At 44.4% G+C, this 26,022-nt stretch overlaps 1 protein-coding gene and 1 non-coding gene across 3 annotated transcripts in view; both read right to left on the reverse strand.

The window, feature by feature from the left end:
• LOC126237476 (solute carrier organic anion transporter family member 5A1) overlaps positions 1–26,022 on the reverse strand; it is a 464,177-nt gene that overhangs the window by 225,097 nt on the left and 213,058 nt on the right. For both annotated transcript variants that reach the window (XM_049947620.1, XM_049947619.1), the window contains exon 3: positions 6,286–6,385. The gene's annotated coding sequence lies outside the window, so the exon portion shown is untranslated. The remainder of the gene's footprint in view (positions 1–6,285; positions 6,386–26,022) is intronic.
• Positions 7,159–7,233, reverse strand: Trnas-cga (transfer RNA serine (anticodon CGA)). Its single transcript has one exon. It is a non-coding gene; the product is annotated as a tRNA-Ser (tRNA).

A 26,022-nucleotide genomic window follows, 5' to 3' on the forward strand; every position in this document is an offset into this window, starting at 1 on the left:
TTCTATTATTAACACGAGGACCAACGGAGTGCCCCAGACTTGGTGCCCTCTCGTTACTTTTTTGTTCCATTCTCTTCTTCCCGCAGCCGAGAGTCTTTTCCGCTGCGGGGAGAGCTTTGTCTGCTGTGTCTCATTTCGCCAAGATAGCACCAGCAGGCTGAAGCAGCATAGCCAAGCTTTGTACTCGTAACGGGCAGATGTTGTTACAGACATATTATGACGCCCTACGATGTTTACTTAATCTAAGACCCAGATATTCAAAGGACAGCTGAGCCTTCCGTTCGCGTACACTGTGTGATCAAAAGTACCCGGATACCTCGCTGAAAATCACTTACAAGTTTGTGGCGCCCTCCATCGGTAATGCTGGAATTTAATATCGTGTTGGCCACCGTTAACCTTGATGACAGCTTCGGCTCTCGCAGGCATACGTTTAGTCAGGCGCTGGAAGATTTCTTGGGGAATGGCAGCCCATTCTTCACGGTGTGATGCACTGAGGAGAGGTATCGATGTCGGTCGGTGAGGCCTGGCACGAAGTCGGCGTTCCAAAACATGCCAAAGGTGTTCTATAGATTCAGGTTATGACTCTGTGCAGGCCAGTCCATTACAGGGATGTTACTGTCGTGTAGTCACTCCCCCACAGGCCGTGCATTATGAACAGGTGCTCGATCGTGTTGAAAGATGTAATCGCCATCCCTGAATTGCTCGTCGACAGTGGGAAGGAAGAAGCTGCTTAAAACATCAATGTAGGCATGTGCTGTGATAGTGTCACGCAAAACAACAAGGGGTACAAGCCCCCCTCCATGGAAAACGTGACCACACCATAACGCCATCGTCTACGAATTTTACTGTTGGCACTACAAGATGACGTTCACTGGGCATTCGCCATACCCACACCCTGCCATCGGACCGCCACATTGTGTACCGTGATTCATCACTTCACACAACGTTTTTCAACTGTTCAATCGTCCAATGTTTACGCTCCTTACACCAAGCGAGGCGTCGTTTGGCATTTATCGGCATGATGTGTGTGGCTGACGATCAGCCGCTCGGCCGCGAAATCCAAGTTTTCTCACCTCCCGCGTAACTGTCATAGTACTTGCAGTGGATCCTGATGCAGTTTGGAATTCCTGTGAGATGGTCTGGATAGATGTCTGCCTATTACACATTACGACCCCTCTTCAACTGTCGGCGGTCTCGGTAAGTCAACAGACGAGGTCAGCATGTACGCTTTTGTGCTGTACGTGTCTCTTCACGTTTCCACTTCACTATCACATCGGAAACAATGGACCTAGAGATGTTTAAGAGTGTGGAAATCTTGCGTAGAGACTTCTGACACAAGTTACACTCAATCACCTGACCACGTTCGAAGTCCGTGAGTTCCGTGGAGCGCCGCACTCTGCTCTCTCACGACGTCTAATGACTACTGAGGTCGCTGATGTGGAGTGTCTGACAGATGGTGGCACCAAAATGCACCTAATATGAGAAACGTGTGTTTCTGGGGGTGTGGGGATACTTTTGATCACATAGTGTACCTAGCGAGCAGTACTACTAGACAACAGTCTTTATCACCCGGGAAATTACCAGATCGGAACGGGAATAAATAGATGTGTTGTACATGTACAGACAAACAAATAATACAATTTCAGAAAAATTGGATGATTTATTCAAGAAAAAAGGACTTCACATTACGGGGCGTCAATAACGCGTTGGTCTACTTCTGGCCCTTATCTAAGCAGTTATTCGGCTTGGCACTGATTGACACGGTTGTTGGGTGTCGTCGTGAGAGATATCGAGCCAATTCTGTCCAACTGGCGTGTCAGATCGTCGAAATCCCAAGGTGACTGGTGGGCCCTGCACATAATGCTCCAACATTTCTCAATTGCGGAGTGTTCCGACGGCCTTGTTGGTGAAGACAGGGTTTGGCAAGCACGAAGACAACCAATAGCAACTCTCCTCGAGTGCTGGTGGGCAGTATCTTGCTTAAATGCAAACCCAGGATGGCCTGCCATGAGGGCCAACAAAACGGGTCGTACAGTGTCGACGACTCACCGCTGTGCTGCAATGACGCCGCGGATGACAACTAGAGAGATCCTCCTATGAAAAGAAATGGCACCCACAAACCATTACTCCTGGTTGTCGGGCCGTACGGCGGACGACAATCAGGTTCGTATCCCACCACTGTGCGTGGCGTCTGCAGACACGTCTTCCCTGGTCATTGAGGCTCAGTTCGAAACAGAACTCATCACTGATAATTCTGCTCCAGTCAATGAGATTCCAGGCCGCCCCATTCGAAAATTTCTCCGTGGTGCGTTCTTTTTTTCTTTTCTTTGGTTTTTGTTTTATTAGATTCGTCCGTGAAGAACACCTTGGACCATCCTTACAAGCTCCAGTTTTTATGTTGCTATGGCCACAGTAGTAGTTCCACCTTACTTTGTTTGCGCAATAAAGTTTTCGTCCGCCATGCACTACTTTAAACCTTGTTCATGAAGACGGCGTTGCACTGTCGATCCAGAGATTGGAGCTGCTCGCATTCAATGTACTTCCTCTCGGATTTCAGGTGGGTACAGATAAAATACCGGGAGAAATACTAAAATGCTTGAACCACAATGGAATAAGAGAAATATTGAGGTTATGTAATAAAATATATGACAGTGGTGAATGGCCTGAGGACTTTTTGACAACAGTAATGATTCCATTACCGAAAAAACAAGGAACCAAGAAATGCAGCGAGCACAGGACAATCAGCCTCATTTCACATGCAGCCAAAGTGATGTTAAGAATAATTAATAAAAGACTTGATAAAGTAATAGAGGAGAATCTCGGCGAGGAGCAGTTTGGCTTTAGACGGAATACGGGCACCAGAGATGCAATAGGGCTCCTACGAATCTTGGGAGAAAGGTTTATTGAAAAAGGAAGAGACCTATATATGTGCTTCATCGATTTAGAAAAGGCATTTGACAAAGTGGTTTGGGACAAGCTGGCGACTATTATGAGGGAAAAGAGAGTGGACTGGAAAACCAGAAGACTTATAAACTCATTATACCTTAATCAAAAAGTTTCAGTTAAAGTGAGAGGAGAAAGTACAAACTGGATCAGACTAGGGAAAGGAGTAAGACAAGGATGCTGTTTATCACCTACTCTTTTCAACCTGTACTTGGAAAATATGATTGACCAATGCTCATTAGATGACAAAGGAGTAGAAATTGGAGGAAGAAGAGTAGGATGCTTGAGATTTGCTGATGACATGGTCCTTCTAGCCACAGGGGAAAAATAATTACAGGATTTGGTGGACACCATTGCAACTAACGGGAAAAAATATGGAATGAAAATTAACACAAATAAAACAAAAGTATTGGCAATATGAGGAAATAAGGAAATAAAAATTGTGCTGAATGGAGAAACACTAGAACAGGTGCAAAATTTTAAGTATCTTGGAAGCAGGATAGACACCGACTGGAAGTGCACCACAGAAATTAAAACAAGGATAGCAATGGCAAAAGAGGCGTTTTATAAGAAAAGGAGAATCTTCTGCAGCGGTCTGGACAGAGAATTCAGAAAGAGACTCATAAAATGTTTTGTATTGAGTGTTCTTCTATATGGCGCTGAAACATGGACTATGAGGAAAAAAGACAGAAAGGCTGGAGGCTTTTGAGATCTGGACATGGCGGAAGATGGAAAGAATAAGTTGGATGGACAGAGTAAAAAATGAAGAGGTACTGAGAAGAGTGGGAGAGAAAAGACAGTTACTAGATGTAATAAAGAGAAGAAAAAGAAATTGGATTGGGCATATATTAAGAAAGAATGACGGACTGATAAAAACAGTTTTAGAAGGTTATGTAGAAGGGAAAAGGAAGCGAGGAAGGAAGAGATTCCAGATACTGGATGACATGATGGACGGTACAACAAACAGCAGCCTTAAGAAGGAAGCAATGGTTAGCAGAAAATGGAGAGGCAAAGGACCTGCTGATATAGCAGATAACTGATGATGATGAGTCCCCTTGCGTTTACTCGGTACTGTATGGTATTACTCGAGGTCTTCCACATCGCGAAACTCTTGCAATGGCGACGGTTTGCTTGAATCGCTACAACGTATACCCCACGGCAAACTTTTGTTGCCATTGTCTTACCAGAATAACCTTCCTGATGCAGAGCTACAGTTACACTGCGTTTTTCAATTCCAGTCTCCTGCATCCGCCCCAGTATGCAGGTATATAAACACATTGCTAGATGCAGACAATGTACTGTAAACTGATGCGAAATGATTGCAACACAGACAGCTCAAGGAATGAGGCCTGTTTGAACAGAACCGTGTTGGGTAAAGGCACGTCAGTATTGTGGGTTCTCATCAGTACCGCTCTAGGCGATCAACCAGTCAAATAGACAACAGAGGCGTCCATCTTTCTGATTGGAGGTTGGATGGACTTCGGCCGTTCACTTGTGTAATAAAATGGTACATCTTCAGCCCTCCTTACGATGTCATTTATAATATGGCTAGCAGTTTCGGTGCTTCTGTGCACCATCTTCAGCCCGTAACTGACGCTGAGGGGGTTAACTCCAATCATATACACGATTCATCAGTGGCCAACATTCATGAACTGGCTTCCGCAGACTACCACCATCGTTGGCCGGCCGGTGTGGCCGAGCGGTTCTAGGCGCTTCAGTCTGGAACCGCGCGACCGCTACGGTCGCAGGTTCGAATCCTGCCTCGGGCATGGATGTGTGTGATGTCCTTAGGTTAGTTAGGTTTAAGTAGTTCTAAGTTCTAGGGGACTTATGACCTCAGAAGTTAAGTCCCATAGTGCTCAGAGCCATTTGAACCAGTTTTGAACCACCATCGTTGTTGCAGGTAATCTGCGAAAACTGGTTCATAGCTGTTGGCCACTGATAAATCGTATATGCGAGTGGAATTAACCTGTCCGCGTCAGTTAAGGCCTGTAGACGCTGCACTGAAGCACCGCAACTGGTTGCCACATAATGTCATTTATAATATGGCTAGCAGTTTCGGTGCTTCTGTGCACCATCTTCAGCCCGTAACGCTCTAGGCGTAACGTAACGGCTGCAGGTGTTACATTTTATTACGTGTTTATACTTGTTTTATTGTCAGAATGAGGATATGACAGGATATTTAAAGCTAAATGGCTGTTTTAACCACAAATCCAAAGTTGTTATGGGTAACGGAAAACTTTGGATTGGTAGTTTAACTTGTTATTATCACAAATAATATGTGGAAATGAGACCAAGTTTAGCAAACTTCTGATATTATGGATGCAGATTATATATAATTCGGCAGACTTAAAAAAAGCAAGCCTGTGTTTTATGTAAGTCTGCAGGCTTTCGTGGCCGTTGTCACTGAAGTTAAAATATTCTGGGTTATCAGGCCGCGTCATGTTTCTTCTAAAATGTTCGACGTTTCGACCCCTCTTCTGGGATCTTCCTCAGGATCTTTTGGTGTTCACTATTACTATAACACTGTCAGTGACGAGTGTCGCGTTCACTTATAAAGGGGGACTTTTCTGGCGTTCGTGCTGGAGAAGTGATAGTATTGGTTAAAATTCATGTGGCTACCATTGGTGGGCCACAGTCATACGTTAATATTCCCGCTCTGCTCCCCCTTTATAAGTGGACGCAACACTCGTCTCTGACAGTGTTCTAGCAGTAGTGAACACCAAAAGATCCTGAGGAAGATCCCAGCAGAGGGGTCGAAACGTCGAACATTTTAGTAGAAGCCTGTGTTATTCTACTACAACGAGCAAAAAATGTTCATCCAGAATACAAATTTCTGGTTGTGAAACGAGGATGATGAAAACATCCGTGAATAGCTGAATAACGATGTTTGTAAAGCGGGATTAGAACAGCTATATGACGCGGATATAGTGAAGAAAATGTGTTCGGTAGAAGAAGAGGGTAAAGACGAGGCGATAAAAGAAACCGAGAACCCGTTATCAGGGACACTGAAATACGTTGATCTGTTATTTGAATATGTAGAAGAAAATTCGTTTGACTGTACCTTAGTTCTGACCCTCCAGAAAATGACAACCGTGCATTAAAAAACAAAACAAAAAAACCGCATTGTTTTACTTGAAGGTCAATAGGAGACGAGACTGATTTCTGGCAGTGGATGTTCGTTTCCCCATCTCGTTTAACACCGTCTGTCATACCCCCGAAAAGTAAGGCTTTCGGTCACGCGGTGACTTTGATTCAACAGACGAGGGTGTCGGGGTGTCGCAAGCAGACACTGTAGTAAGCAGCGCTAGCAGTTAACGCGCACGCAGGAGCGAGCCTTACCTTATTAGGAACGAGGCGCTATCAGCTAGCTGTCAGTCGCCCCTACGAGCAGCCCAGAGCCATCGCTGGCTGAATCCGCAGCCTTCTTCAGCAGGAACTTCTGCAAGCAATGACAAAAAAAAAAAAAAAGAGGTCAATGTTAGCTAACGGCATGTGGACACAGATTCTGCTAAACGCTCAGGAGCCCTGACGTCATCCACTCAGAGCTAATGGTGCGTCACCGGATGTCGTTACGGAGCAAAAAACAAAACGCTCCACAGCGGACTCACTACGTGTATTGTGGTACTCTTCGCGTGAGGATAATAGCGTCTGCATACGGCATTCTGACGTAACACTTTGAAGGACAAGGGCACGTTTTCCAATTTGTAGAATCATTTTAAACTGCGGTCATTACACGGAGCAGACGAGTCGAAACCTCGCTGTAACTGTCACGCAAGGTCTATAATGTGAAGTCGCGTACAGCATGAAATCCTACCTCAAGGTAATCCATGTGAACAGTTTTTCGGTGACAAGTGGCCCGTATTGATTCTGAACGTTATGTATCCCCCACCCCCTCAAAAAAAATAGTAACCACAACGTATGGAGAGAAAATTCCTTATCTCCAATATAGACGTGAACTAGAATGACAGTGCGGCTGGTCCCGGCGGAGGTTCGAGTCTTCCCTCGGGCATGGGTGTGTGTGTTTGTCCTTAGGATAATTTAGGATAAGTTGCATGTAAGCTTAGGGACTAATGACATTAGCAGTTAAGTCCCATAAGATTTCACACACATTTAAACTTTTTTTTTTTTTTTTTTTTTTTTTTACTAGAATGAGATTTTCACTCTGCAGCGGAGTGTGCGCTGATATGAAACTTTCTGGCTGATTAAAACTTTATGCCGGACCGAGACTCGAACTCGGGACCTTTGCCTTTCGCGGGCAACTGCTCTACCAACTGAGCTACCCAAGCACGAACCCAAGCACGACTCACGCCCCGTCCTCACAGCTTTACTTCCGCCAGTACCTCGTCTCCTACCTTCCAGGCTTAGCCACAGCCTGGGGGATGTTTCCAGAATGAGATTTTCACTCTGCAGCGGGTGTTATGCGGCTACAGTCTATAGTTTACAGAAGACTTCCGGACAGCGAGTAAGCTGAAGTACGATCACTCGGCATTTTAGTTGATCCTACCAGTTGTGGTGTAGCTATACTCTTTGACGTTCACGTGATGCAACTAGGCAAATGCAACACACCGGTTACCATGCTATGTGCCTTAGTATGAAGTCTTTTGTGCTTTGAAATCGAATAGAAATTAGTGAAAAAAACAAATACAGCAAGTTTAACCTAGTTGTGTAACTTAATGCCAAGCGGTCTAGACTGCGAGACTAGTAGGTGAGGCGGTCCCGCATGGAATATGAACGGTAGTTTGGTACACCGGTCAAGCTGAGTGTGGCTTTTCGGTGATCTACCACGATCGTTTAGAGTGCTTTCCAAACCGCGTATCCTGACTACGGGGCATCGAGTAGCTGCCTCAAGGATGGCGGGTGACTAGTAGAATCAGACTTGTAATTCTCGTCATGCCCACGTGAGTCATTGAATTCATAACAATATTGAAAAGTTTTGTATTTGTGGTTAATACATAGTTGTACTGTACCTAGAAATTAAATATAAAAATTAATTTTTTTTGAAATATGGTTAGTTACAACACAATCTTTCTTTAATATTAGTGAAAGGGTGTCGCGAAATGTTATGTATTAGAAGGATGTCGCCATGTGGATAAGTTTGGAAAGCTCTGGTTTACAGAAATGCTGCTTTTTCTCTCCAATATCCGCTCTCAAAAAATACGACACACAAATACTTAAAAATTCTGTAAGATTTTCAGACACAAGGCATCATTCATTTATTTGCTATTTTCGTTTAGTCTGTTATCTACGAGGACTGACTGAAAAGTAATGCCTCCACTTTCGTAACTCTTCAACAGTTGGCAGCATTGGTATGCGGCAGGTACTGGCTTGTTCCGTAGCCTCTCCTCTACAGCTCCAGCTGGCGGGAAGCCTTAGCATTGAACGGTTGTGTTGTTACTGGGTAAAGTATGGAACCCTGCGCAGACGGTCGGGCAATGCGATTTAAGCAACGTGCAGTCACTGAATTCTTGCCAGCAGAAGGTGTCACCCCAAAGGAGATTCATCAGAGAATGAAAGCAGTTTATGGTGGTTGTGTTGTGTGAGTACTCTGCGTCCTTGGGCGAGTAAGTTTAAAGTTGTTGAGGCGGGAACATCTGACCTGCGTGACAAACAAAGAGTTGGACGTCCTGTGACAGCAACCACCGAGTTTCACAAGCAAAATGTTGACGGACTGATTCAGGACGATCGTCGTATCACTCTGAGAGAAATTGCAAGCACAATTATATAAAGTACAATCACCCACAATGCGACAATCTTCCAAAGAAGAAGGACCACTTGCCTTCACCCATAAGTGAATACTAGAATCAGAATTTATCTTGATACGTCTACGACAAGACAAAGACAAATTCCCGTGAGGTAAAAGGTAGGAATCCTCACTAGCAATAATAATCTCGGAGACAGGTATAGTACGGTAGGCTAAGATTTCCCGAGTTTCAAAGGATTCCAAACCGGCTCTTCCTGCATTGTTGCAAGCAACGAAAGCTACAGTTACCCATCCGTTACCCAAACTGGAGGAAGAAGAAACTTTCAGAAGAAACTTATTTACAAATCACTTGTCAATGTGGACGGCACTCTTGGTGCTTCGACATCTTCTGCGAAGGGTAAAAAGAACGAAACAAGAGGAGTAGGTAAAACTACTCAATTTGTTCTTATTAATGGACCTACTTTATTTTGTGGTGAGAGGTTAAATTTTTCCTTAATGAAAGTTTCTTCTTCCTCCAGTTTGGGTAACGGATGGGTAACTGTAGCTTTCGTTGCTTGCAACAATGCAGGAAGAGCCGGTTTGGAATCCTTTGAAACTCGGGAAATCTTAGCCTACCGTACTATTCCTGTTTCCGAGATTATTACCTTGCTTGGCTATCGGAAGACCTGTCCACGATGGGTACCCCGGATGCTTACTCCTGCAATGAAAGCTCACAGACTTTAAACTCGCCAGGAACTACTCTCGCGTTACGAGAATGAAGTTGACGCCTTTCTCCGTTCTGTTTTAACAGGAGACGAAACGTGGGTACACCATTACGACCCGGAGACGAAAAGTCAGTCTATGGAATATCGACAAAAAGACTCGCCCCAGAAAAATAAATTAAAGACGCAGCCCTCAGCTCGAAAAAATATGGCCACGGTGTTCTGGGACGCAGACGGTGTTATCCATGTTGATTTCCTTGATCGTGGAACGACAATAAATTCAGAGTGTTACATCACAAAGCTGCGAACTCTGAAACAGCGACTAACGAGGGCCCGAAAGGAAAAGGGAAATGTTTCCCTGCAGCACAATGCCAAACCACACACTTAACGTGCCACCACAGCAGAACTTGACAGGGCTTAATCTCACCACCGTACGGCATCCTCCATACAGTCCAGATTTAGCACCGTCTGACTTCCATCTGTTCCCGATATTGAAAGACGTTCCGCGGGGACATCATTATGCTTCTGATGAAGACGTTGAGAGAACTGTGAGACTGTGGTTGCGGAAAGAGAGTGTCGACCTCTTCCGTGACGGCTTCAGAAAACTTGTCTGTTCAGATGGTTCCAATGGCTCTGAGCACTATGGGACTTAACATCTGAGCTCATCAGTCCCCTAGAACTTAGAACTACTTAAACCTAACTAACCTAAGGACATCACACACATCCATGCCCGAGGCAGGATTCGAACCTGCGACCGTAGCGGTCGCGCGGTTCCAGACCGAAGCGCCTAGAACCGCTCGGCCACACCGGCCGGCAAAACTTGTTTGTCGTTGGCAGAAATGTACCCAACTGACTGGTGATTATTTAGAAAAGTGAATATTGGTAACTAAAGATCACATTCTAAGGATTATTTCCGCGTTTGATTTATTAAAATATTCCCATCCAAACCCAATTAACGAAGGTGGAGGCATTACTTTACATTCAATCCTCGTATATAAAAGAACAGACCGAATGTTGAACATGAATTGGCATGAATGAAGCAAATATTGTTTAAACATTATTTCAAATGTGTTAGTAATATCTAAGGATTGTGCTGTTTAATGGGGGGAAAGCTACGTAGAATAACTATATTAAGACAAATAATAACAATAATACTAATAATGATAATAACTAAAAAATCGGAATACTACGATTTGGCCATATGGAGCACAGATATCTGTTCATACGAAATCCAGAACGCACACTACTCGTCTGTTACACAATGCGGCACTGGTATGTCACAAATTTTGTAACGATTCTGAACTACACTCCTACGACACTGTACTACACAGCACTACAGTACTTGGTATTAGAACCAGGCTGGATCTCTCTTTTTGTCTGGATGGTTAGCCTCTGACGTGCTGAGGTGCAACTCAGGATTCATAGGGGATGCGCTGCTGTGCCACCCAAGGTGTACAGATGGGGAGGTGGCAGTCAGGGTCTCAGGAAGTCCTTCCTGCTCCTCCCGAGACTCATCTCCTACCTGCTTCCAGGAGGTGGGCGTTCTGCCGTGACCCGTCTCGCTATCATGATATAAGGCACGTTCGTGGTTCTCTCACGGCCATGAAAACGGCTTGCAGTTCGTAAGCTGATATCTTAACTGTGGAAGAATTCAGTTCCTCTTTTCTTATTAAATTATAGACTGTTGCATTTCCAAATGCCTTCCTGTCCTGGTCTGTAACATCTTGTCTAACGGCATACTCCCAGACGATGTGATCCGAAGTACCGGTTGCTCCAGATTCACAAGTGTCTGTGGTGCGCTGTCGTATTTTTTAACTAGCTGGCTACAGAACCATGTCCCGACAGGTAGTGTACAGCTCCCTTGGTCCGAAGCAAGTATGTCATTTATGTTCTTTCTTTTATGGTAGGAAGAAACTGGTAGATTCTCCTCCCTGTTTCTGCCCTATCCCAGATATGTTGCCATTCTCCGTCAATACGTTCACGAATTCCCTCCCTTAGTTTAACTGACTACTGTGGCGACAGAAATGGCATCACGGGCATCATTGCCAAATAATGGAGACCGTACAAAGCGATAAGCGCTTGTGAGTGACAGAGGGCGGGGGGGGGGGGGGGGGGGGGGAACGACCGAGTGAGGTGACGTAACATTTCAGACACTAGACTGGCGTTCGGGAGAATCGGTACTTGAATCTGCGCTCCACCATCCTAAATTCGGTTTTCCACAACGATTCACTCAACATGGTCACGACCGATTTATTGGCTTTTTTTTTTCTCCCACTTCGTTACCCATCACCTAAGCATCGACGAGACGTTCAACTCTAAACATCGTTCCGCTTTTCCCTTCATCTCTCCTTGAGACAGCTTGTACATCCGCTGTGGCTCTACCATTTGTCTCTATTTCACCTTAACCCGTTCTCGCAATAATATACCCTCAATTCGAGATTTTGAGCGGAGGGGTTAGTCTGTTGCATATGTGGGGGACAGGGAATGGGGGATGGAGAGGACGACGAGAAGAGGGTGCTACGGTGCGAGTAATTATAGTTAGAGGTGGTGGTGGAGGTGGCAGCAGCAGCTGTAGCAATGGTTACAGTCCTATTAGGCTATGTGTAAGTAGCTCTGTAAGATGATCTAGATTATTTATTTATTTACACGTCAAGTTACGTAGGACCAAATTGAGGAGCACATCTACAAGGTCATGGAACGTGTCAGTACATGAAATTACAACGTAAAAGTAATAACAGATAAAAATAAATGTTCATGAACACGAAAAAAGTCAGTCCATAAGTTTAAGTAAACGCAATCAACAGTACAATAAGAATCAGCTTAATTTATCAAAGAACTCCTCGGCAGAATCGAAGGAGTGACCCATGAGGAAACTCTTCAGTTTCGATTTGAAAGCGCGTGGATTACTGCTAAGATTTTTGAATTCGAGTAGCAGCTTATTGTAAATGGATGCAGCAGCATACTGCACACCTTTTTGCACAATAGTTAAGGAAGTCCGATCCAAATGCAGGTTATATATATATATTTATTTATATTGAGAGGCCAATGTCGAAATACCCAGACTCGTGAACAGGGGTCGACAAAAGGTTCGTGAACTTACACCACTTACTGCCCGAACCGCCCGTTTCTAAGCCAAAAGTATCCTTTTAGAATGGGAAGAGTTACCCCAAAATATAATACCCTACGACATAAGCGAATGAAAATAAGCAAAGTAGACTAATTTTCGTGTCGAACGATAACTCACTTCTGATACCGTTCGAATAGTAAAAATGGCAGTATTGAGTCTTTGAACAAGATCCTGAACGTGGGCTTTCCACGACAGCTTACTATCTACCTGAACACATAGAAATTTGAACTGTTCAGTTTCACTAATCATATGCCCGTTCTGTGAAATTAAAACGTCAGGTTTTGTTGAATTGCGTGTTAGAAACTGTAAAAACTGAGTCTTACTGTGATTTAGCGTTAGTTTATTTTCTACAAGCTATGAACTTAGGTCAAGTACTGCACTATTTGAAACTGAGCCAATGTTGCACACAACATCCTTTACTACTAAGCTAATCAGCAAATAGAAATATTTTAGAGTTACCCATAATACTAGAGAACATATCACATATAAATAAGGAACAGGAGTGGCCCCAACACTGATCCCTGGGGCACCCCCCACTTGACAGAACCCCATTCAGACCCCACATCACAGCCGTTATGAACATTGTGAATAATGACCTTTTGTTGCCTGTTGCTAAAGTAAGAGGTGGACCAATTGTGAGCTACTCCCCGTATTCCATATGTCCAGTATCCATGTGTCCGCGGTGGTCTAGCGGTTCTAGGCGCTCAGTCCAGAGCTGCGCGACTGCTACGGTCGCAGGTTCGAATCCTGCCTCGGGCATGGATGTGTGTGATGTCCTTAGGTTAGTTAGGTTTAAGTAGTTCTAAGTTCTAGGGGACTGATGACCACAGATGTTAAGTCCGATAGTGCTCAGAGCCATTTGAACCATTTTTATCCATATGTAGCTATATGATAGGACAGACGGAGTACTGTTGCACACATTCCTGTTTTACACCTCTACATTGAGTGAAATGCAGGTGACTACCAAATGAAACTTAACGTTACAGATAATAAAGTACAATTAGCTGCAAGGAAAGAGAAAAACGTCACTTAATTCACAACTGACGATGATGAGCGCAAAATTTACAACTTGAACAGTATTTGTTTGACGACAGGTATGCCTTTTCGAAGTAGGTGCACTCTTAGAAACTAGAAATGAGGTATCTATCCTTGGCTGCCTTTTGTTTCCAAGGATGCATTTATTGGGCGCTGAAAACGGAAAATGTGAAGGCTGGAGTTAGTGTTTCGCCAGACGGAGTGTCATGTGAGATTCTGCACACGCCTGTATCACGTGCGGGCAGCGCCCATGCGGCAACATGAGAAGCCTGCTGAGGCACGGGTGATCATTTCGCCGCATGTCAGCGGATCACTTCTCACTTCTCACGGATATCGCGGGAACAAAACGAGGCTACGTTCAGATGTAACGCGGGTTGTCGCGCGATCGAAATCAGTAGTAGTCCTAGTTCAGAAGATGAGCGTTGGTGGGCGCTCGCTGTCTCATCACCTCAGTCATTGGTGGTCGGCCGTGGAAAATGGACGTGGAGGGTGCAGTTTGTATTTGGTTCATTTGTGACGTGTAGGTACGGAAAACGCACATACTGGGTCCATCCAGTTTTAAATAGCAGGCTTACTACAACTCTGTAACAATCATTAAAATTCCAAGCTATAGGACAACGAACCCAAATTAATCAGTTACTTGACGTTGTATATAATATAGTTTAATCAGTTGCTTCAGTTTAGCCATGATGACATTTCACCAGACTCGAAAGTTTTTTGCATTATTCCAGTTCCCAGAACTCTGGAAGATAGACGTTGACTGTGGATATTGTCCCTTTGACTGTTCATAGAAGTCATTAAACCCGCCCAAATATGTAACCAACTACGCAGTAGCAGCGCCTATTAGACGGAGGGGGTCCGACAGCCGATCAGTTCCAGTCATTCCACCAGGAAGGAGGTACACGGCTCGTGTTGTCTGTAGTTCAACCACGCTTACACGATCAATACCGCGGTCCAATCGCGTCCGCAGTGTTACATTGTACCAGGAAGGGCTCTCAACAAGGGAAGTGTCTAGGCGTCTCGGAGTGAACCAAAGCGATGCTGTTCGGACATGGAGGAGATACAGAGAGACAGGAACTGTCGATGACATGCCTCGCTCAGGCCGCCCAAGGGCTATTACTGCAGTGGATGCCCGCTTCCTACGGATTACTGCTCGGAGGAAACCGACAGCAACCTCACCATGTTGAATAACGCTTTTCGTGCAGCCACAGGACGTCGTGTTACAGCTCAAACTGTGTGCAATGGACTGCATGGGCCCAACATGCCGAACGGACCACTCAGGATTGGCGTCACGTTCTCTTCACCGATGAGTACCGCATATGCCTTCAACCAGACAATCGTCGGAGACGTGTTTGGAGGCAAACCGGTTAGGCTAAACGCCTTGGACACACTGTCCAACAAGTGCAGCAAGGTGGAGGTTCCCTGATGTTTTGGGGTGGCATTATGTGGGGCCGACGTACGCCGCTGGCGGTCATGGAAGGCGTCGTAACGGATGTATGATAGGTGAATAGCATCCTCCGACCGATGGTGTAACCATTTCGGCGACATATTGACAAGGCATTCGCCTTCATGGACGATAATTCGCGCCCCAATCGTGCACATCTCGTGAATGACGTCCTTCAGGATAACAACATTGTTTGATTAGAGTGGCCAGCATGTTCTCCAAGCATGAACCCCATCGAACACGCTTGGGGTGGATTGAAAAGGCTGTTTATGGACGACGTGACCCACCAACCACTCTGAGGGGCCTACGCCGGATCGGCGTTGAGGACTCGGACAATAAGGACCAACAGTGCCTTGATGAACTTGTGGATAATATGCTAGAGTATGTGCCACGGGTATTACAGGTACCGGTGTGTACAGGAATCCGGACCACCACCTCTGAAGGTCTCGCTGTATGGTGGTACAACATGCACTGTGTGGTTTTCATGAGCAATAAAAAGGGCGGAAATGATGTTTATGTTGATCTCTATTCCAATCTTCTGTACAGTTTCCGGAACTCCCGGAACCGAGGTGATGCAAAACTTTTGTTTATGCGTGTATATCTCACCAGAGGAGAAACTCATTCTTACTTTAAAGTAAATATTTATTAAGTTTAGTTATACTTTCGATATAGCAAGTAGCAAGTGGAGCATATTACATCGTCCACTAGACGTAAACGTGAATTGCTCGAAAAGATTGTAAGAGCTGTGTCAGAAAGGGACTGATCTAATCACAGAGATGCATGCAACAAAATCTGAGAAGCATACCCTCTACCTACAACGAACTAACCAAATTATTCGCAGATAGTGTTTGAACAAGATGTACTGACAATTTCTTTAACGAAGGCACAGTCGATTGGCAACATCAAATCATATAAGATGCAATATCTACTCACTGTATATCAGAAAAAATAATGGAGGAATTGCAATGGCAGTATCAAATGTAACTGAGCATATCAACAACATGAACGCACGTAGAATGATGTGAATCTTAATTTTTTATTGAAAAGTATTACTTGGCAATATTCTTCTTATTTTTCATTGTAATAATTGTATCTAGGAAATATCTCGACTAATTCCTCATTATATTTATTTACTTCTGAAGATGCAGGGTATGGACAAATATATGGAAACGCAACAAACACATTAGCACACCTCATACGGCCTAGGAAAACTGTTGGCACTCGCCGGCCGTTGGTGGCCGAGCGGTTCTAGGCGCTACAGTCTGGAACCGCGCGACCGCTACGGTCGCAGGTTCGAATCCTGCCTCGGGCATGGATGTGTGTGTTGTCCTTAGGTTAGTTAGGTTTAAGTAGTTCTAAGTTCTAGGGGGACTGATGACCTCAGATGTTAAGTCCCATAGTGCTGAGAGCCATTCGAACCATTTTTGTTGGCATTCAAAACAGCTTTCAGTCGTCTCGGAATGCGTCGCACAGATCCTGTATGGTTTTGAAGATAATCTTATACCATTCTTCCAGCGAGATAGTGGCAAGTTGAGATGAGCGTTAATGCGCTGTTCTCTCCAAAATAGACCATAAAGGCTCATCTATTCTCTGCGAATCGTTACTATGTTCTGGCGTTGCTACTAGTTATAGACAACCCCATCATCTGGGAACAGCATTAAACAGCATCCGACGCTTTCTATAACATCACTTATACGAGGTGCATTCAAGTTCTAAGGTCTCCGATTTTTTTTCTCCGGACTGGAAAGAGATAGAAACATGCGCATTGTTTTAAAATGAGGCCGCGTCATTGTCAATACGTCCCAGAGATGGCAGCACCGTACGGCAGATGGAATTTTACCGCCAGCGGCGAGAATGAGAACTGTTTTAAATACTTAAAATGGCGACGTTTTCCTTACTTGAACAGCGTGCAATCATTCGTTTTCTGAATTTGTGTGAAACCAATTGAAATTCATGGACAGTTGAAGGAGACATGTGGTGATGGAGTTATGGATGTGTCGAAAGTGCGTTCGTGAGTGCGACAGTTTAATGAAGGCAGAACATCGTGTGACAACAAACCGAAACAACCTCAGGCTCGCGCAAGCCGGTCTGACGACATGATCGAGAAAGTGGAGAGAATTGTTTTGGAGGATCGCCGAATGACTGTTGAACACATCGCCTCCAGAGTTGGCATTTCTGTGGGTTCTGTGCACACAATCCTACATGACGACCTGAAAATGCGAAAAGTGTCATCCAGGTGGGTGCCACAAATGCTGACGGACGACCACACGGCTGCCCGTGTGGCATGTTGCCAAGCAATGTTGACGCGCAATGAGAGCATGAATGGGACTTTCTTTTCATCGGTTGTGACAATGGATGAGACGTGGATGCCATTTTTCAATCCAGAAACAAAGCGCCAGTCAGCTCAATGGAAGCACACAGATTCACCGCCACCAAAAAAATTTCGGGTAACCGCCAGTGCTGAAAAAATGATGGTGTCCATGTTCTGGGACAGCGAGGGCGTAATCCTTACCCATTGCGTTCCAAAGGGCACTACGGTAACAGGTGCACCCTACGAAAATGTTTTGAAGAACAAATTCCTTCCTGCAGTGCAACAAAAACGTCCGGGAAGGGCTGCGCGTGTGCTGTTTCACCATGACAACACACCCGCACATCGAGCTAACGTTACGCAACAGTTTCTTCGTGATAACAACTTTGAAGTGATTCCTCATGCTCCCTACTCACCTGACCTGGCTCCTAGTGACTTTTGGCTTTTTCCAACAATGAAAGACACTCTCCGTGGCCGCACATTCACCAGCCGTGCTGCTATCGCCTCAGCGATTTTCCAGTGGTCCAAACAGACTCCTAAAGAAGCCTTCGCCGCTGCCATGGAATCATGGCGTCAGCGTTGTGAAAAATGTGTACGTCTGCAGGGCGATTACGTCGAGAAGTAACGCCAGTTTCATCGATTTTGGGTGAGTAGTTACTTAGAAAAAAAATCGGAGGCCTTAGAACTTGAATGCACCTCGTATATACTGCAAACAGTGACTGTCCTTTCACACTTTCTTGAGGTACTCCGGAAATTTACATCCATCGATTTTGTTCCGTTAAGAGAGACGCTTTGAGTTCTATCTGCAAGAAAGTCTTGAATCCAGTCGGAAATCTGCTCCGGTACTCGTTAAGCACGCATTTTGGTTTCCACTGAACGGCGGTGCGGGACTGTGTCAAACACCTCCCTGAAGTCAAGGGACACGACATCAACCTGATCGCCGTTGTCTACAGCGCTCTGGGTCTTATGGAGGAAAAGAGCGAGTTGAGTTTCGCAAGATCACTATTTGCGGAATCCACGTTGACTTTTATAGAGGACATTTTCATTCTCCAAAAATGTCATAATATATGAGCATAAAACACGTTTTATAATACTGCTACAGTTTAGGTTTACAATTATGTCTATCTGTCCTACACCATTCTTGAAAAAGGGAATGACCTGCGATTTTTCCGAGCAGCTAGGTACCCTCCTTTGCTCCACCGACCCTCGAAACATGACTGATAGAAGGGGGAGCAAGTTCTTTCGTACAATCTCTATAAAATCTTACAGATATCCCTCTGGTCCTGAGGCCTTTCCACTTCAGAGTGACTGCAAAGCGATTGTAGTTGCTTTTCTATTCCGCGATCAGCAATCTCAGCATCTGCCATTTCGAAGTTCATACGATGATTGAAAGGAGGGATCGTATTACGATCTTCCGAATTCAGTATTAACTTTTGTAACAAAGCCCTTTCCTTGGTAATTTCTAATCCTTAATCCTCCTGTTTTTCGCCTTTTCCGTTTTCTGATCGGCATCAGTTTGGTACTCGCGAATCGCGTATGCAGGCATGCGTCGCTTGACCTGCTTCTAGTGTAAATCCAGCTTTTTCAATGACTTTGTATACGAACTAGTCATTGGATGTCACCTGAGAAACAAATTCAGTTCCAAAGTGCTCCCAGTTGTCTAATAGCACAATGAATGTGCGTAGGGAGTTTAAAAGTTACGTACATACAGCGAAATAACAGTAAACACATAAGCAAATCAGCGTTTGGAAGAAAGTAAAACACCATTATACGTACCCAGGGTTGACAGTACTGTACAATATGGCACAAAAAAGGACGAAAACTAACGTAGTCTACAACACGAATCGAACCATACAATTGAGTGCAGACCACCTAATGGTACAGGGTGTTTCAAAAATCACCGGTATATTTGAAACGGCAATACAAACTAAACGAGCAGCGATAGAAATACACCGTTTGTTGCAATATGCTTGAGACAACAGTACATTTTCAGGCAGACAAACTTTCGAAATTACAGTAGTTACAATTTTCAACAACAGATGGCGCTGCGGTCTGGGAAACTCTATAGTACGATATTTTCCACATATCCACCATGCGTAGCAATAATATGGCGTAGTCTCTGAATGAAATTACCCGAAACCTTTGACAACGTGTCTGGCGGAATGGTTTCACATGCACATGAGATGTACTGCTTCAACTGTTCAATTGTTTCTGGATTCTGGCGGTACACCTGGTCTTTCAAGTGTCCCCACAGAAAGAAGTCACAGGGGTTCATGTCTGGCGAATAGGGAGGCCAATCCACGCCGCCTCCTGTATGTTTCGGATAGCCCAAAGCAATCACACGATCATCGAAATATTCATTCAGGAAATTAAAGACGTCGGCCGTGCGATGTGGCCGGGCACCATCTTGCATAAACCACGAGGTGTTCGCAGTGTCGTCTAAGGCAGTTTGTACCGCCACAAATTCACGAAGAATGTCCAGATAGCGTGATGCAGTAATCGTTTCGGATCTGAAAAATGGGCCAATGATTCCTTTGGAAGAAATGGCGGCCCAGACCAGTACTTTTTGAGGATGCAGGGACGATGGGACTGCAACATGGGGCTTTTCGGTTCCCCATATGCGCCAGTTCTGTTTATTGACGAAGCCGTCCAGGTAAAAATAAGCTTCGTCAGTAAACCAAATGCTGCCCACATGCATATCGCCGTCATTAATCCTGTGCACTATATCGTTAGCGAATGTGTCTCGTGCAGCAATGGTAGCGGCACTGAGGGGTTGCCGCGTTTGAATTTTGTATGGATAGAGGTGTAAACTCTGGCGCATGAGACGATACGTGGACGTTGGCGTCATTTGCACCGCAGCTGCAACACGGCGAACGGAAACCCGAGGCCGCTGTTGGATCACCTGCTGCACTAGCTGCGCGTTGCCCTCTGCGGTTGCCGTACGCGGTCGCCCTACCTTTCCAGCACGTTCATCCGTCACGTTCCCAGTCCGTTGAAATTTTTCAAACAGATCCTTTATTGTATCGCTTTTCGGTCCTTTGGTTACATTAAACCTCCGTTGAAAACTTCGTCTTGTTGCAAAAACACTGTGTTCTAGGCGGTGGAATTCCAACACCAGAAAAATCCTCTGTTCTAAGGAATAAACCATGTTGTCTACAGCACACTTGCACGTTGTGAACAGCACACGCTTACAGCAGAAAGACGACGTACAGAATGGCGCACCCACAGACTGCGTTGTCTTCTATATCTTTCACATCACTTGCAGCGCCATCTGTTGTTGAAAATTGTAACTACTGTAATTTCGAAAGTTTGTCCGCCTGAAAATGTACTGTTGTCCCATGCATATTGCAACAAACGGTGTATTTCTATCGCTGCTCGTTTAGTTTTTATTGCCGTTTCAAATATACCGGTCATTTTTGAAACACCCTGTAGGTAGAGTACTGTGAGTAAGACATCAAAATACCCTGTCGACACATTTGACGGAACGCCAGTGCAACGACTGTGCTAACATCCGCAACCAAGTGTCGCGCAGCCCTTCCTATAAACATATGCTTTTTTCGGAAAGCATGCGTTTGCGGACCCTTCTTTGCTGGACTTAGTTTTGTTTCGATGACCACTACTATACCTCAAAGCATTCGACACTTTTTTTGAACATCCTGTACGTGTCGTGTGTCTTCTTTAGGGAATGTCCGTAAAAACGACACCACACATGTAAAAAAATATATGCACCATGAGGGCAAAGAATGATACCTTCACTTTTCGTTCGACCTCTCACGGGAACGAGATGAGACTATCAGTAATACGAATAATGGACAGGGAGTTCGACGTACGTCGTGTGCGACATACGGGAATTTGGGTCGGACGGGAAGCGTGCTCTGATAGCTGAAGTTGTTGAGGCGAGCGCTAGCGATAAGAAGGAAATCCGAGTCGAGTCCTGGTCCGGCGCAAATTTTCAGTTGTCACCCCTGCATTATGCCCGATTGCAGCGGATGTCAGAATTAGCCTTTCGTTACGTATTTTATTCAGTTATGAAACTTCCTGGCAGATTAAAACTGTGTGCCGGACCGAGACTCGAACTCGGGACCTTTGCCTTTCGTGGGCAAGTGCTCTACCATCTGAGCTACCCAAGCACGACTCACGACCCGTCCTCACAATTTTACTTCCGCCAGTACCTCGTCTCCTACCTTCAAAACTTCACAAAAGTTCTCCTGCGAAACTTGCAAGACTAGTATTACTGGAAGAAAGGATATTGCGGAGACATGGCTTAGCCACAGCCTGGGGGATGTTTTGTCAGGTAGCCATACAGCAAGAGCTGGTCAAAGTAACGAGCTATAGTCAGTTAAGGGTGTAGGACGTCAAACGGGCCGACTAAGCAGGAGTGGCATCGCAGGACATTTTAATTTCCAGTGTCTATACTTTTACAAATAAATTCATAAAACTTTGTCAGCATGACCAGGAAGCATTCAGGATTCACACTCACTGCAGTGGAAGTTCGAAAACATAACAAAATAATTTTTTTACGTGTGAAATTTCATCATTTTTTCACTTACTAATGGCTGCATTTGTTGCTATAGGTACACGTTTCTTCATAAGTTACAGAGATTCTTCGATGAATTTGGCACAGCATAGATACCATACTTACAGGTGTATGAAACTCTAGAATTTATTTAATTTATGAAAAAACGAATGAACTGTTGAATTTTAAACTTCATGTTTAGAAAAAAACACAACTTTTGTACTTAATTACCTCAATTTTATCACAGTTTTTAATAGATGTGGAAAATTCTAGAGTTTCATACACCTTTAAGTATGGTTTGTATGCTGTGCAAAATTCATCGAACCATCTCTCTTACTTATGAAGAAAAGTGTACCTATAGCAACAAATGCTGCCATTAGTAAGTGAAAAAAATGATGAAATTTTACATGTAAAAATATTACTTCGTTATGTTTTCGAACTTCCACTGCTCAGAGTGTGAAATCTGAATCCTTACTGGTCATCCTGACAAAGTTTTATGAATTTATTTGTAAAAGTATAGACAGTGGAAATTAGAATGTCCTGTGGTCCCTCTCCTGCTCCAAGTCGGCCCGTTTGACGTCCTATCCCCCTTAATTAATGTGAGGCGGAGACCTATGGGTAAGCAATGCCACAGGCTAATGGGTGCTTCGAGTGTAATCTAAATTACTGTGAAAATGAAATATTTAACAGTATTCCTCTTTACGTAAAGTAACAACGTTCCTATCGCCCTCGACAGGATTTGCCGTAGGGCGTCAGCTGTTGTATGACGTAAGCAGCAGCAGAGGTGCCGGCGCTGGGGAACAAGTGAAGGGGACCCGGGGTTTGGCGGCCTGCCGCAACGCTTTCTGCCACGGTCGACTGCGACAGAGCCGCTATGCGGCCCGTGTGTGCCGCCACTCCCACCCCGCACAAGGACGCCTACTTTTCCCCAGCACGTCCGCCACAGTCAAGGAGACCTCGTGTCCAGGCCGCCGCGGCTCGATACGGCACTGTGACGCGTGTCGCAGGTACTTAATACGAGGACTGACCACCCGCCTCAATACTGCTGGCCAGTAATCCAGATTGGTTTCGAATTTCAAGTAGGGGCTGTTTTTGCAAGCCAAATTACGGGAATTCAGATCCGCCTATTGCGCGAACAAACATTGTTTATGAATGCCCAAACAAGTTTCAGCACCTTTGCACCGTCATCAGTAGGTGCTTTCACTGTTTTGTAAAATGCTAACAAGTATTAAGTACTAATTATTTTAAAGCCTGAAATCGACACAAAAAGGCGACACAAATAGACTAATAACACACACACACACACACACACACACACACACACACACACACACAGAGAGAGAGAGAGAGAGAGAGAGAGAGAGAGAGAGAGAGAGAAGGAAATTCAAATTTGCCGCCAGATTGATACCAAACAAATGAATATCAACACTGTAACAAAGCAAGGAGGTGGAGTCCTACTTTTTTATGCTATCCCGTACACAAACTTTTTTTTTTGCTTCTTTCTGGTACTGTATGCAGTATAAATATACTATGTATATCTGAAATCGTTACAGTTTTGTTTCTGATGTTAATCTGTAAGTTTACATGTCACTGGTGATCTGATATAATTAGTTTGCATGGATATATTTCATTTAAACATATTTTCAGCATTTAATATATTCACAAATCCGCCTCATTTGCGAAAATTTTCTGGTCTTTACCCAGGTTTCGGCTAGAATAATCTAGCCTTCTTCAGAAGCATAAAATTACTGTAACATGCCAGAGTAAGGCACCGTCAACATTAAAAATTAAAGCCTATAGCGATGCCTATAGTCAGTGCCAACGTAGTTGCCGCTGCCATCCGACCGCGTGGTGAAGTGATGCCGGAGCTGGGCATTGGTTAAGTAGTTTTAATTCGACATGGTACCACATTACTATATGTTTTAATTTTTAATGTTGACGGTGCCTTACTCTGGCATGTTACAGTAATTTTATGCTTCTGAAGAAGGCTAGATTATTCTAGCCGAAACCTGGGTAAAGACCAGAAAATTTTCGCAACTGAGGCGGATTTGTCAATATATTAGTCTATCACAGTTGCTGACGGGGCTGCAATATGCTAAAAATTTCCAACGTTTGCTATGTCCATAACCCCACGTGCACTTGAAAATTAGAACCGGGTGATAACTGTTTGTTTCCAGATAGACATACCTTATTCGACAGCCCTCTTCTCCTCTTTCAGAAGGAAAAAAAAAAAATTGTGTTCTCCGGAAACGAAATATTTCAAAAATTATTCTTACATGAAGCTATTATGTTCTAGAATGTTCGAATTTATAAATGCAGTTATTTCCCAAATTCAGTGCCACAGTTTTTTAGTCCCGTTGTTCTCTGAATGCCAAAAGTATAACTCCATTAAAATGCTAGTTTACGAAATGTTCAAATTAGAAATGTCAGTTTTCATACATTCTTAGCTTTCTCGGATGGTCAACATTCAACGTTACGCACCATAAAATAGTATTACACTGGACTCGTGCTAGACCGACCATTCTTCGCACATACGGGTGCCGGACTAGCGGAAGTGCCGGATTGTTGAGTGTCTAAAATTTAGTATAAAGACATGGGGATTGTACTTTATCAAATCAAAAGATACATTCAATTTTTACAGAAAACTTAATCCTTGAATGTGTAAATGCGCATTAGTATCACTCGACATTCACTATGAAACGTGTCCCAAAGTTTTAGTTGTCACAGAGATGATACGCGTCGCTACTATGCTTTATCACACAACGGCTTTACAAGCATTTCATAGGTCCTGCCATGTTCCTGATTGTTGCGTAACGTACTCCAGGAACACTTCTCCAGCTTCAGCGCCAGCAGTTTGAGATAGCCTCATGTTCTCTCCTCATATGTCCTATTCTTCGTCAGTTTCATCGTAACTTTCCTGTGAGCTTATGATTACCTCTTTTCTGCTGAAGTTTGGTAATAAACAGTTGCTCGTCCAACACTGTTTCCAGTAACAATGGTTTTCTACGAAGAACCTCAGAGTTCAGTTTATATCTAATTTAGAGTTTCTGCTTGAGGTCTAGCATAACGTGTTTCATTTTAGAACCATTGATAATGATCCGTACGGGAAACCACAATTTGAAAGTGTGCAGGAATTAATAATTAACTAACAACATTGTTGCTGCCGAAATTTCATTATTGTAGGCGACATCTCAGGTTGAACGATTAGAAGTTGGAAGTGTGTCGGATTAATGAGAGGGCGGACTACTGAGGACCTTATTAGCTAGGGTTTAGTGTAGTAACTTTGCCATTTTTAGTTCAGAAGCTTCTCTAATGCATAAGTGTGTTAACTACACTACTGGCCATTAAAATTGCTACACCAAGAAGAAATGCAGATGATAAACGGGTATTCATTGGACAAATATATTATACTAGAACTGACATGTGATTACATTTTCACGCAATTTGGGTGCATAGATCCTGAGAAATCAGTACCCAGAACACCACCTCTGGCCGTAATAACGGCCTTGATACGCCTGGGCATTGACTCAAACAGAGCTTGGGTGGCTTGTACAGGTACAACTGCCCATGCAGCTTCAACACGATACCACAGTTCATCAAGAGTAGTGACTGGCGTATTGTGACGAGCCAGTTGCTCGGCCACCATTGACCAGACGTTTTCAATTGGTGAGAGATCTGGAGAATGTGCTGGCCAGGGCAGCATTCGAACATTTTCTGTATCCAGAAAGGCACCTACAGGACCTGCAACATGCGGTCGTGCATTATCCTGCTGAAATGTAGGGTTTCGGTTTCGAGGGATCGAATGAAGGGTAGAGCCACGGGTCGTAACACACCTGAAATGTAACGTCCACTGTTCAAAGTGCCGTCCATGCGAACAAGTGGTGACCGAGACGTGTAACCAATGGCACCCCATACCATCACGCCGGGTGATACGCCAGTATGGCGATGACGAATACACGCTACCAATGTGCGTTCACCGCGATGTCGCCAAACACGGATGCGACTATCATGATACTGTAAACAGAACCTGGATTCATCCTAAAAAATGACGTTTCACCATTTGTGCACCCAGGTTCGTCTTTGAGTACACCATCGCAGGCGCTCCTGTCTGTGATGCAGCGTCAAGGGTAACCGCAGCCATGGTCTCCGAGCTGATAGTCCATGCTGCTGCAAACGTCGTCGAACTGTTAGTGCAGATGGTTGTTGCCTTGCAAACCTCCCCGTCGGTTGACTCAGGGATCGAG

Source organism: Schistocerca nitens, chromosome 2 (assembly GCF_023898315.1).
Source record: "Schistocerca nitens isolate TAMUIC-IGC-003100 chromosome 2, iqSchNite1.1, whole genome shotgun sequence".
NCBI classification, from domain to species: Eukaryota; Metazoa; Arthropoda; class Insecta; order Orthoptera; family Acrididae; genus Schistocerca; species Schistocerca nitens.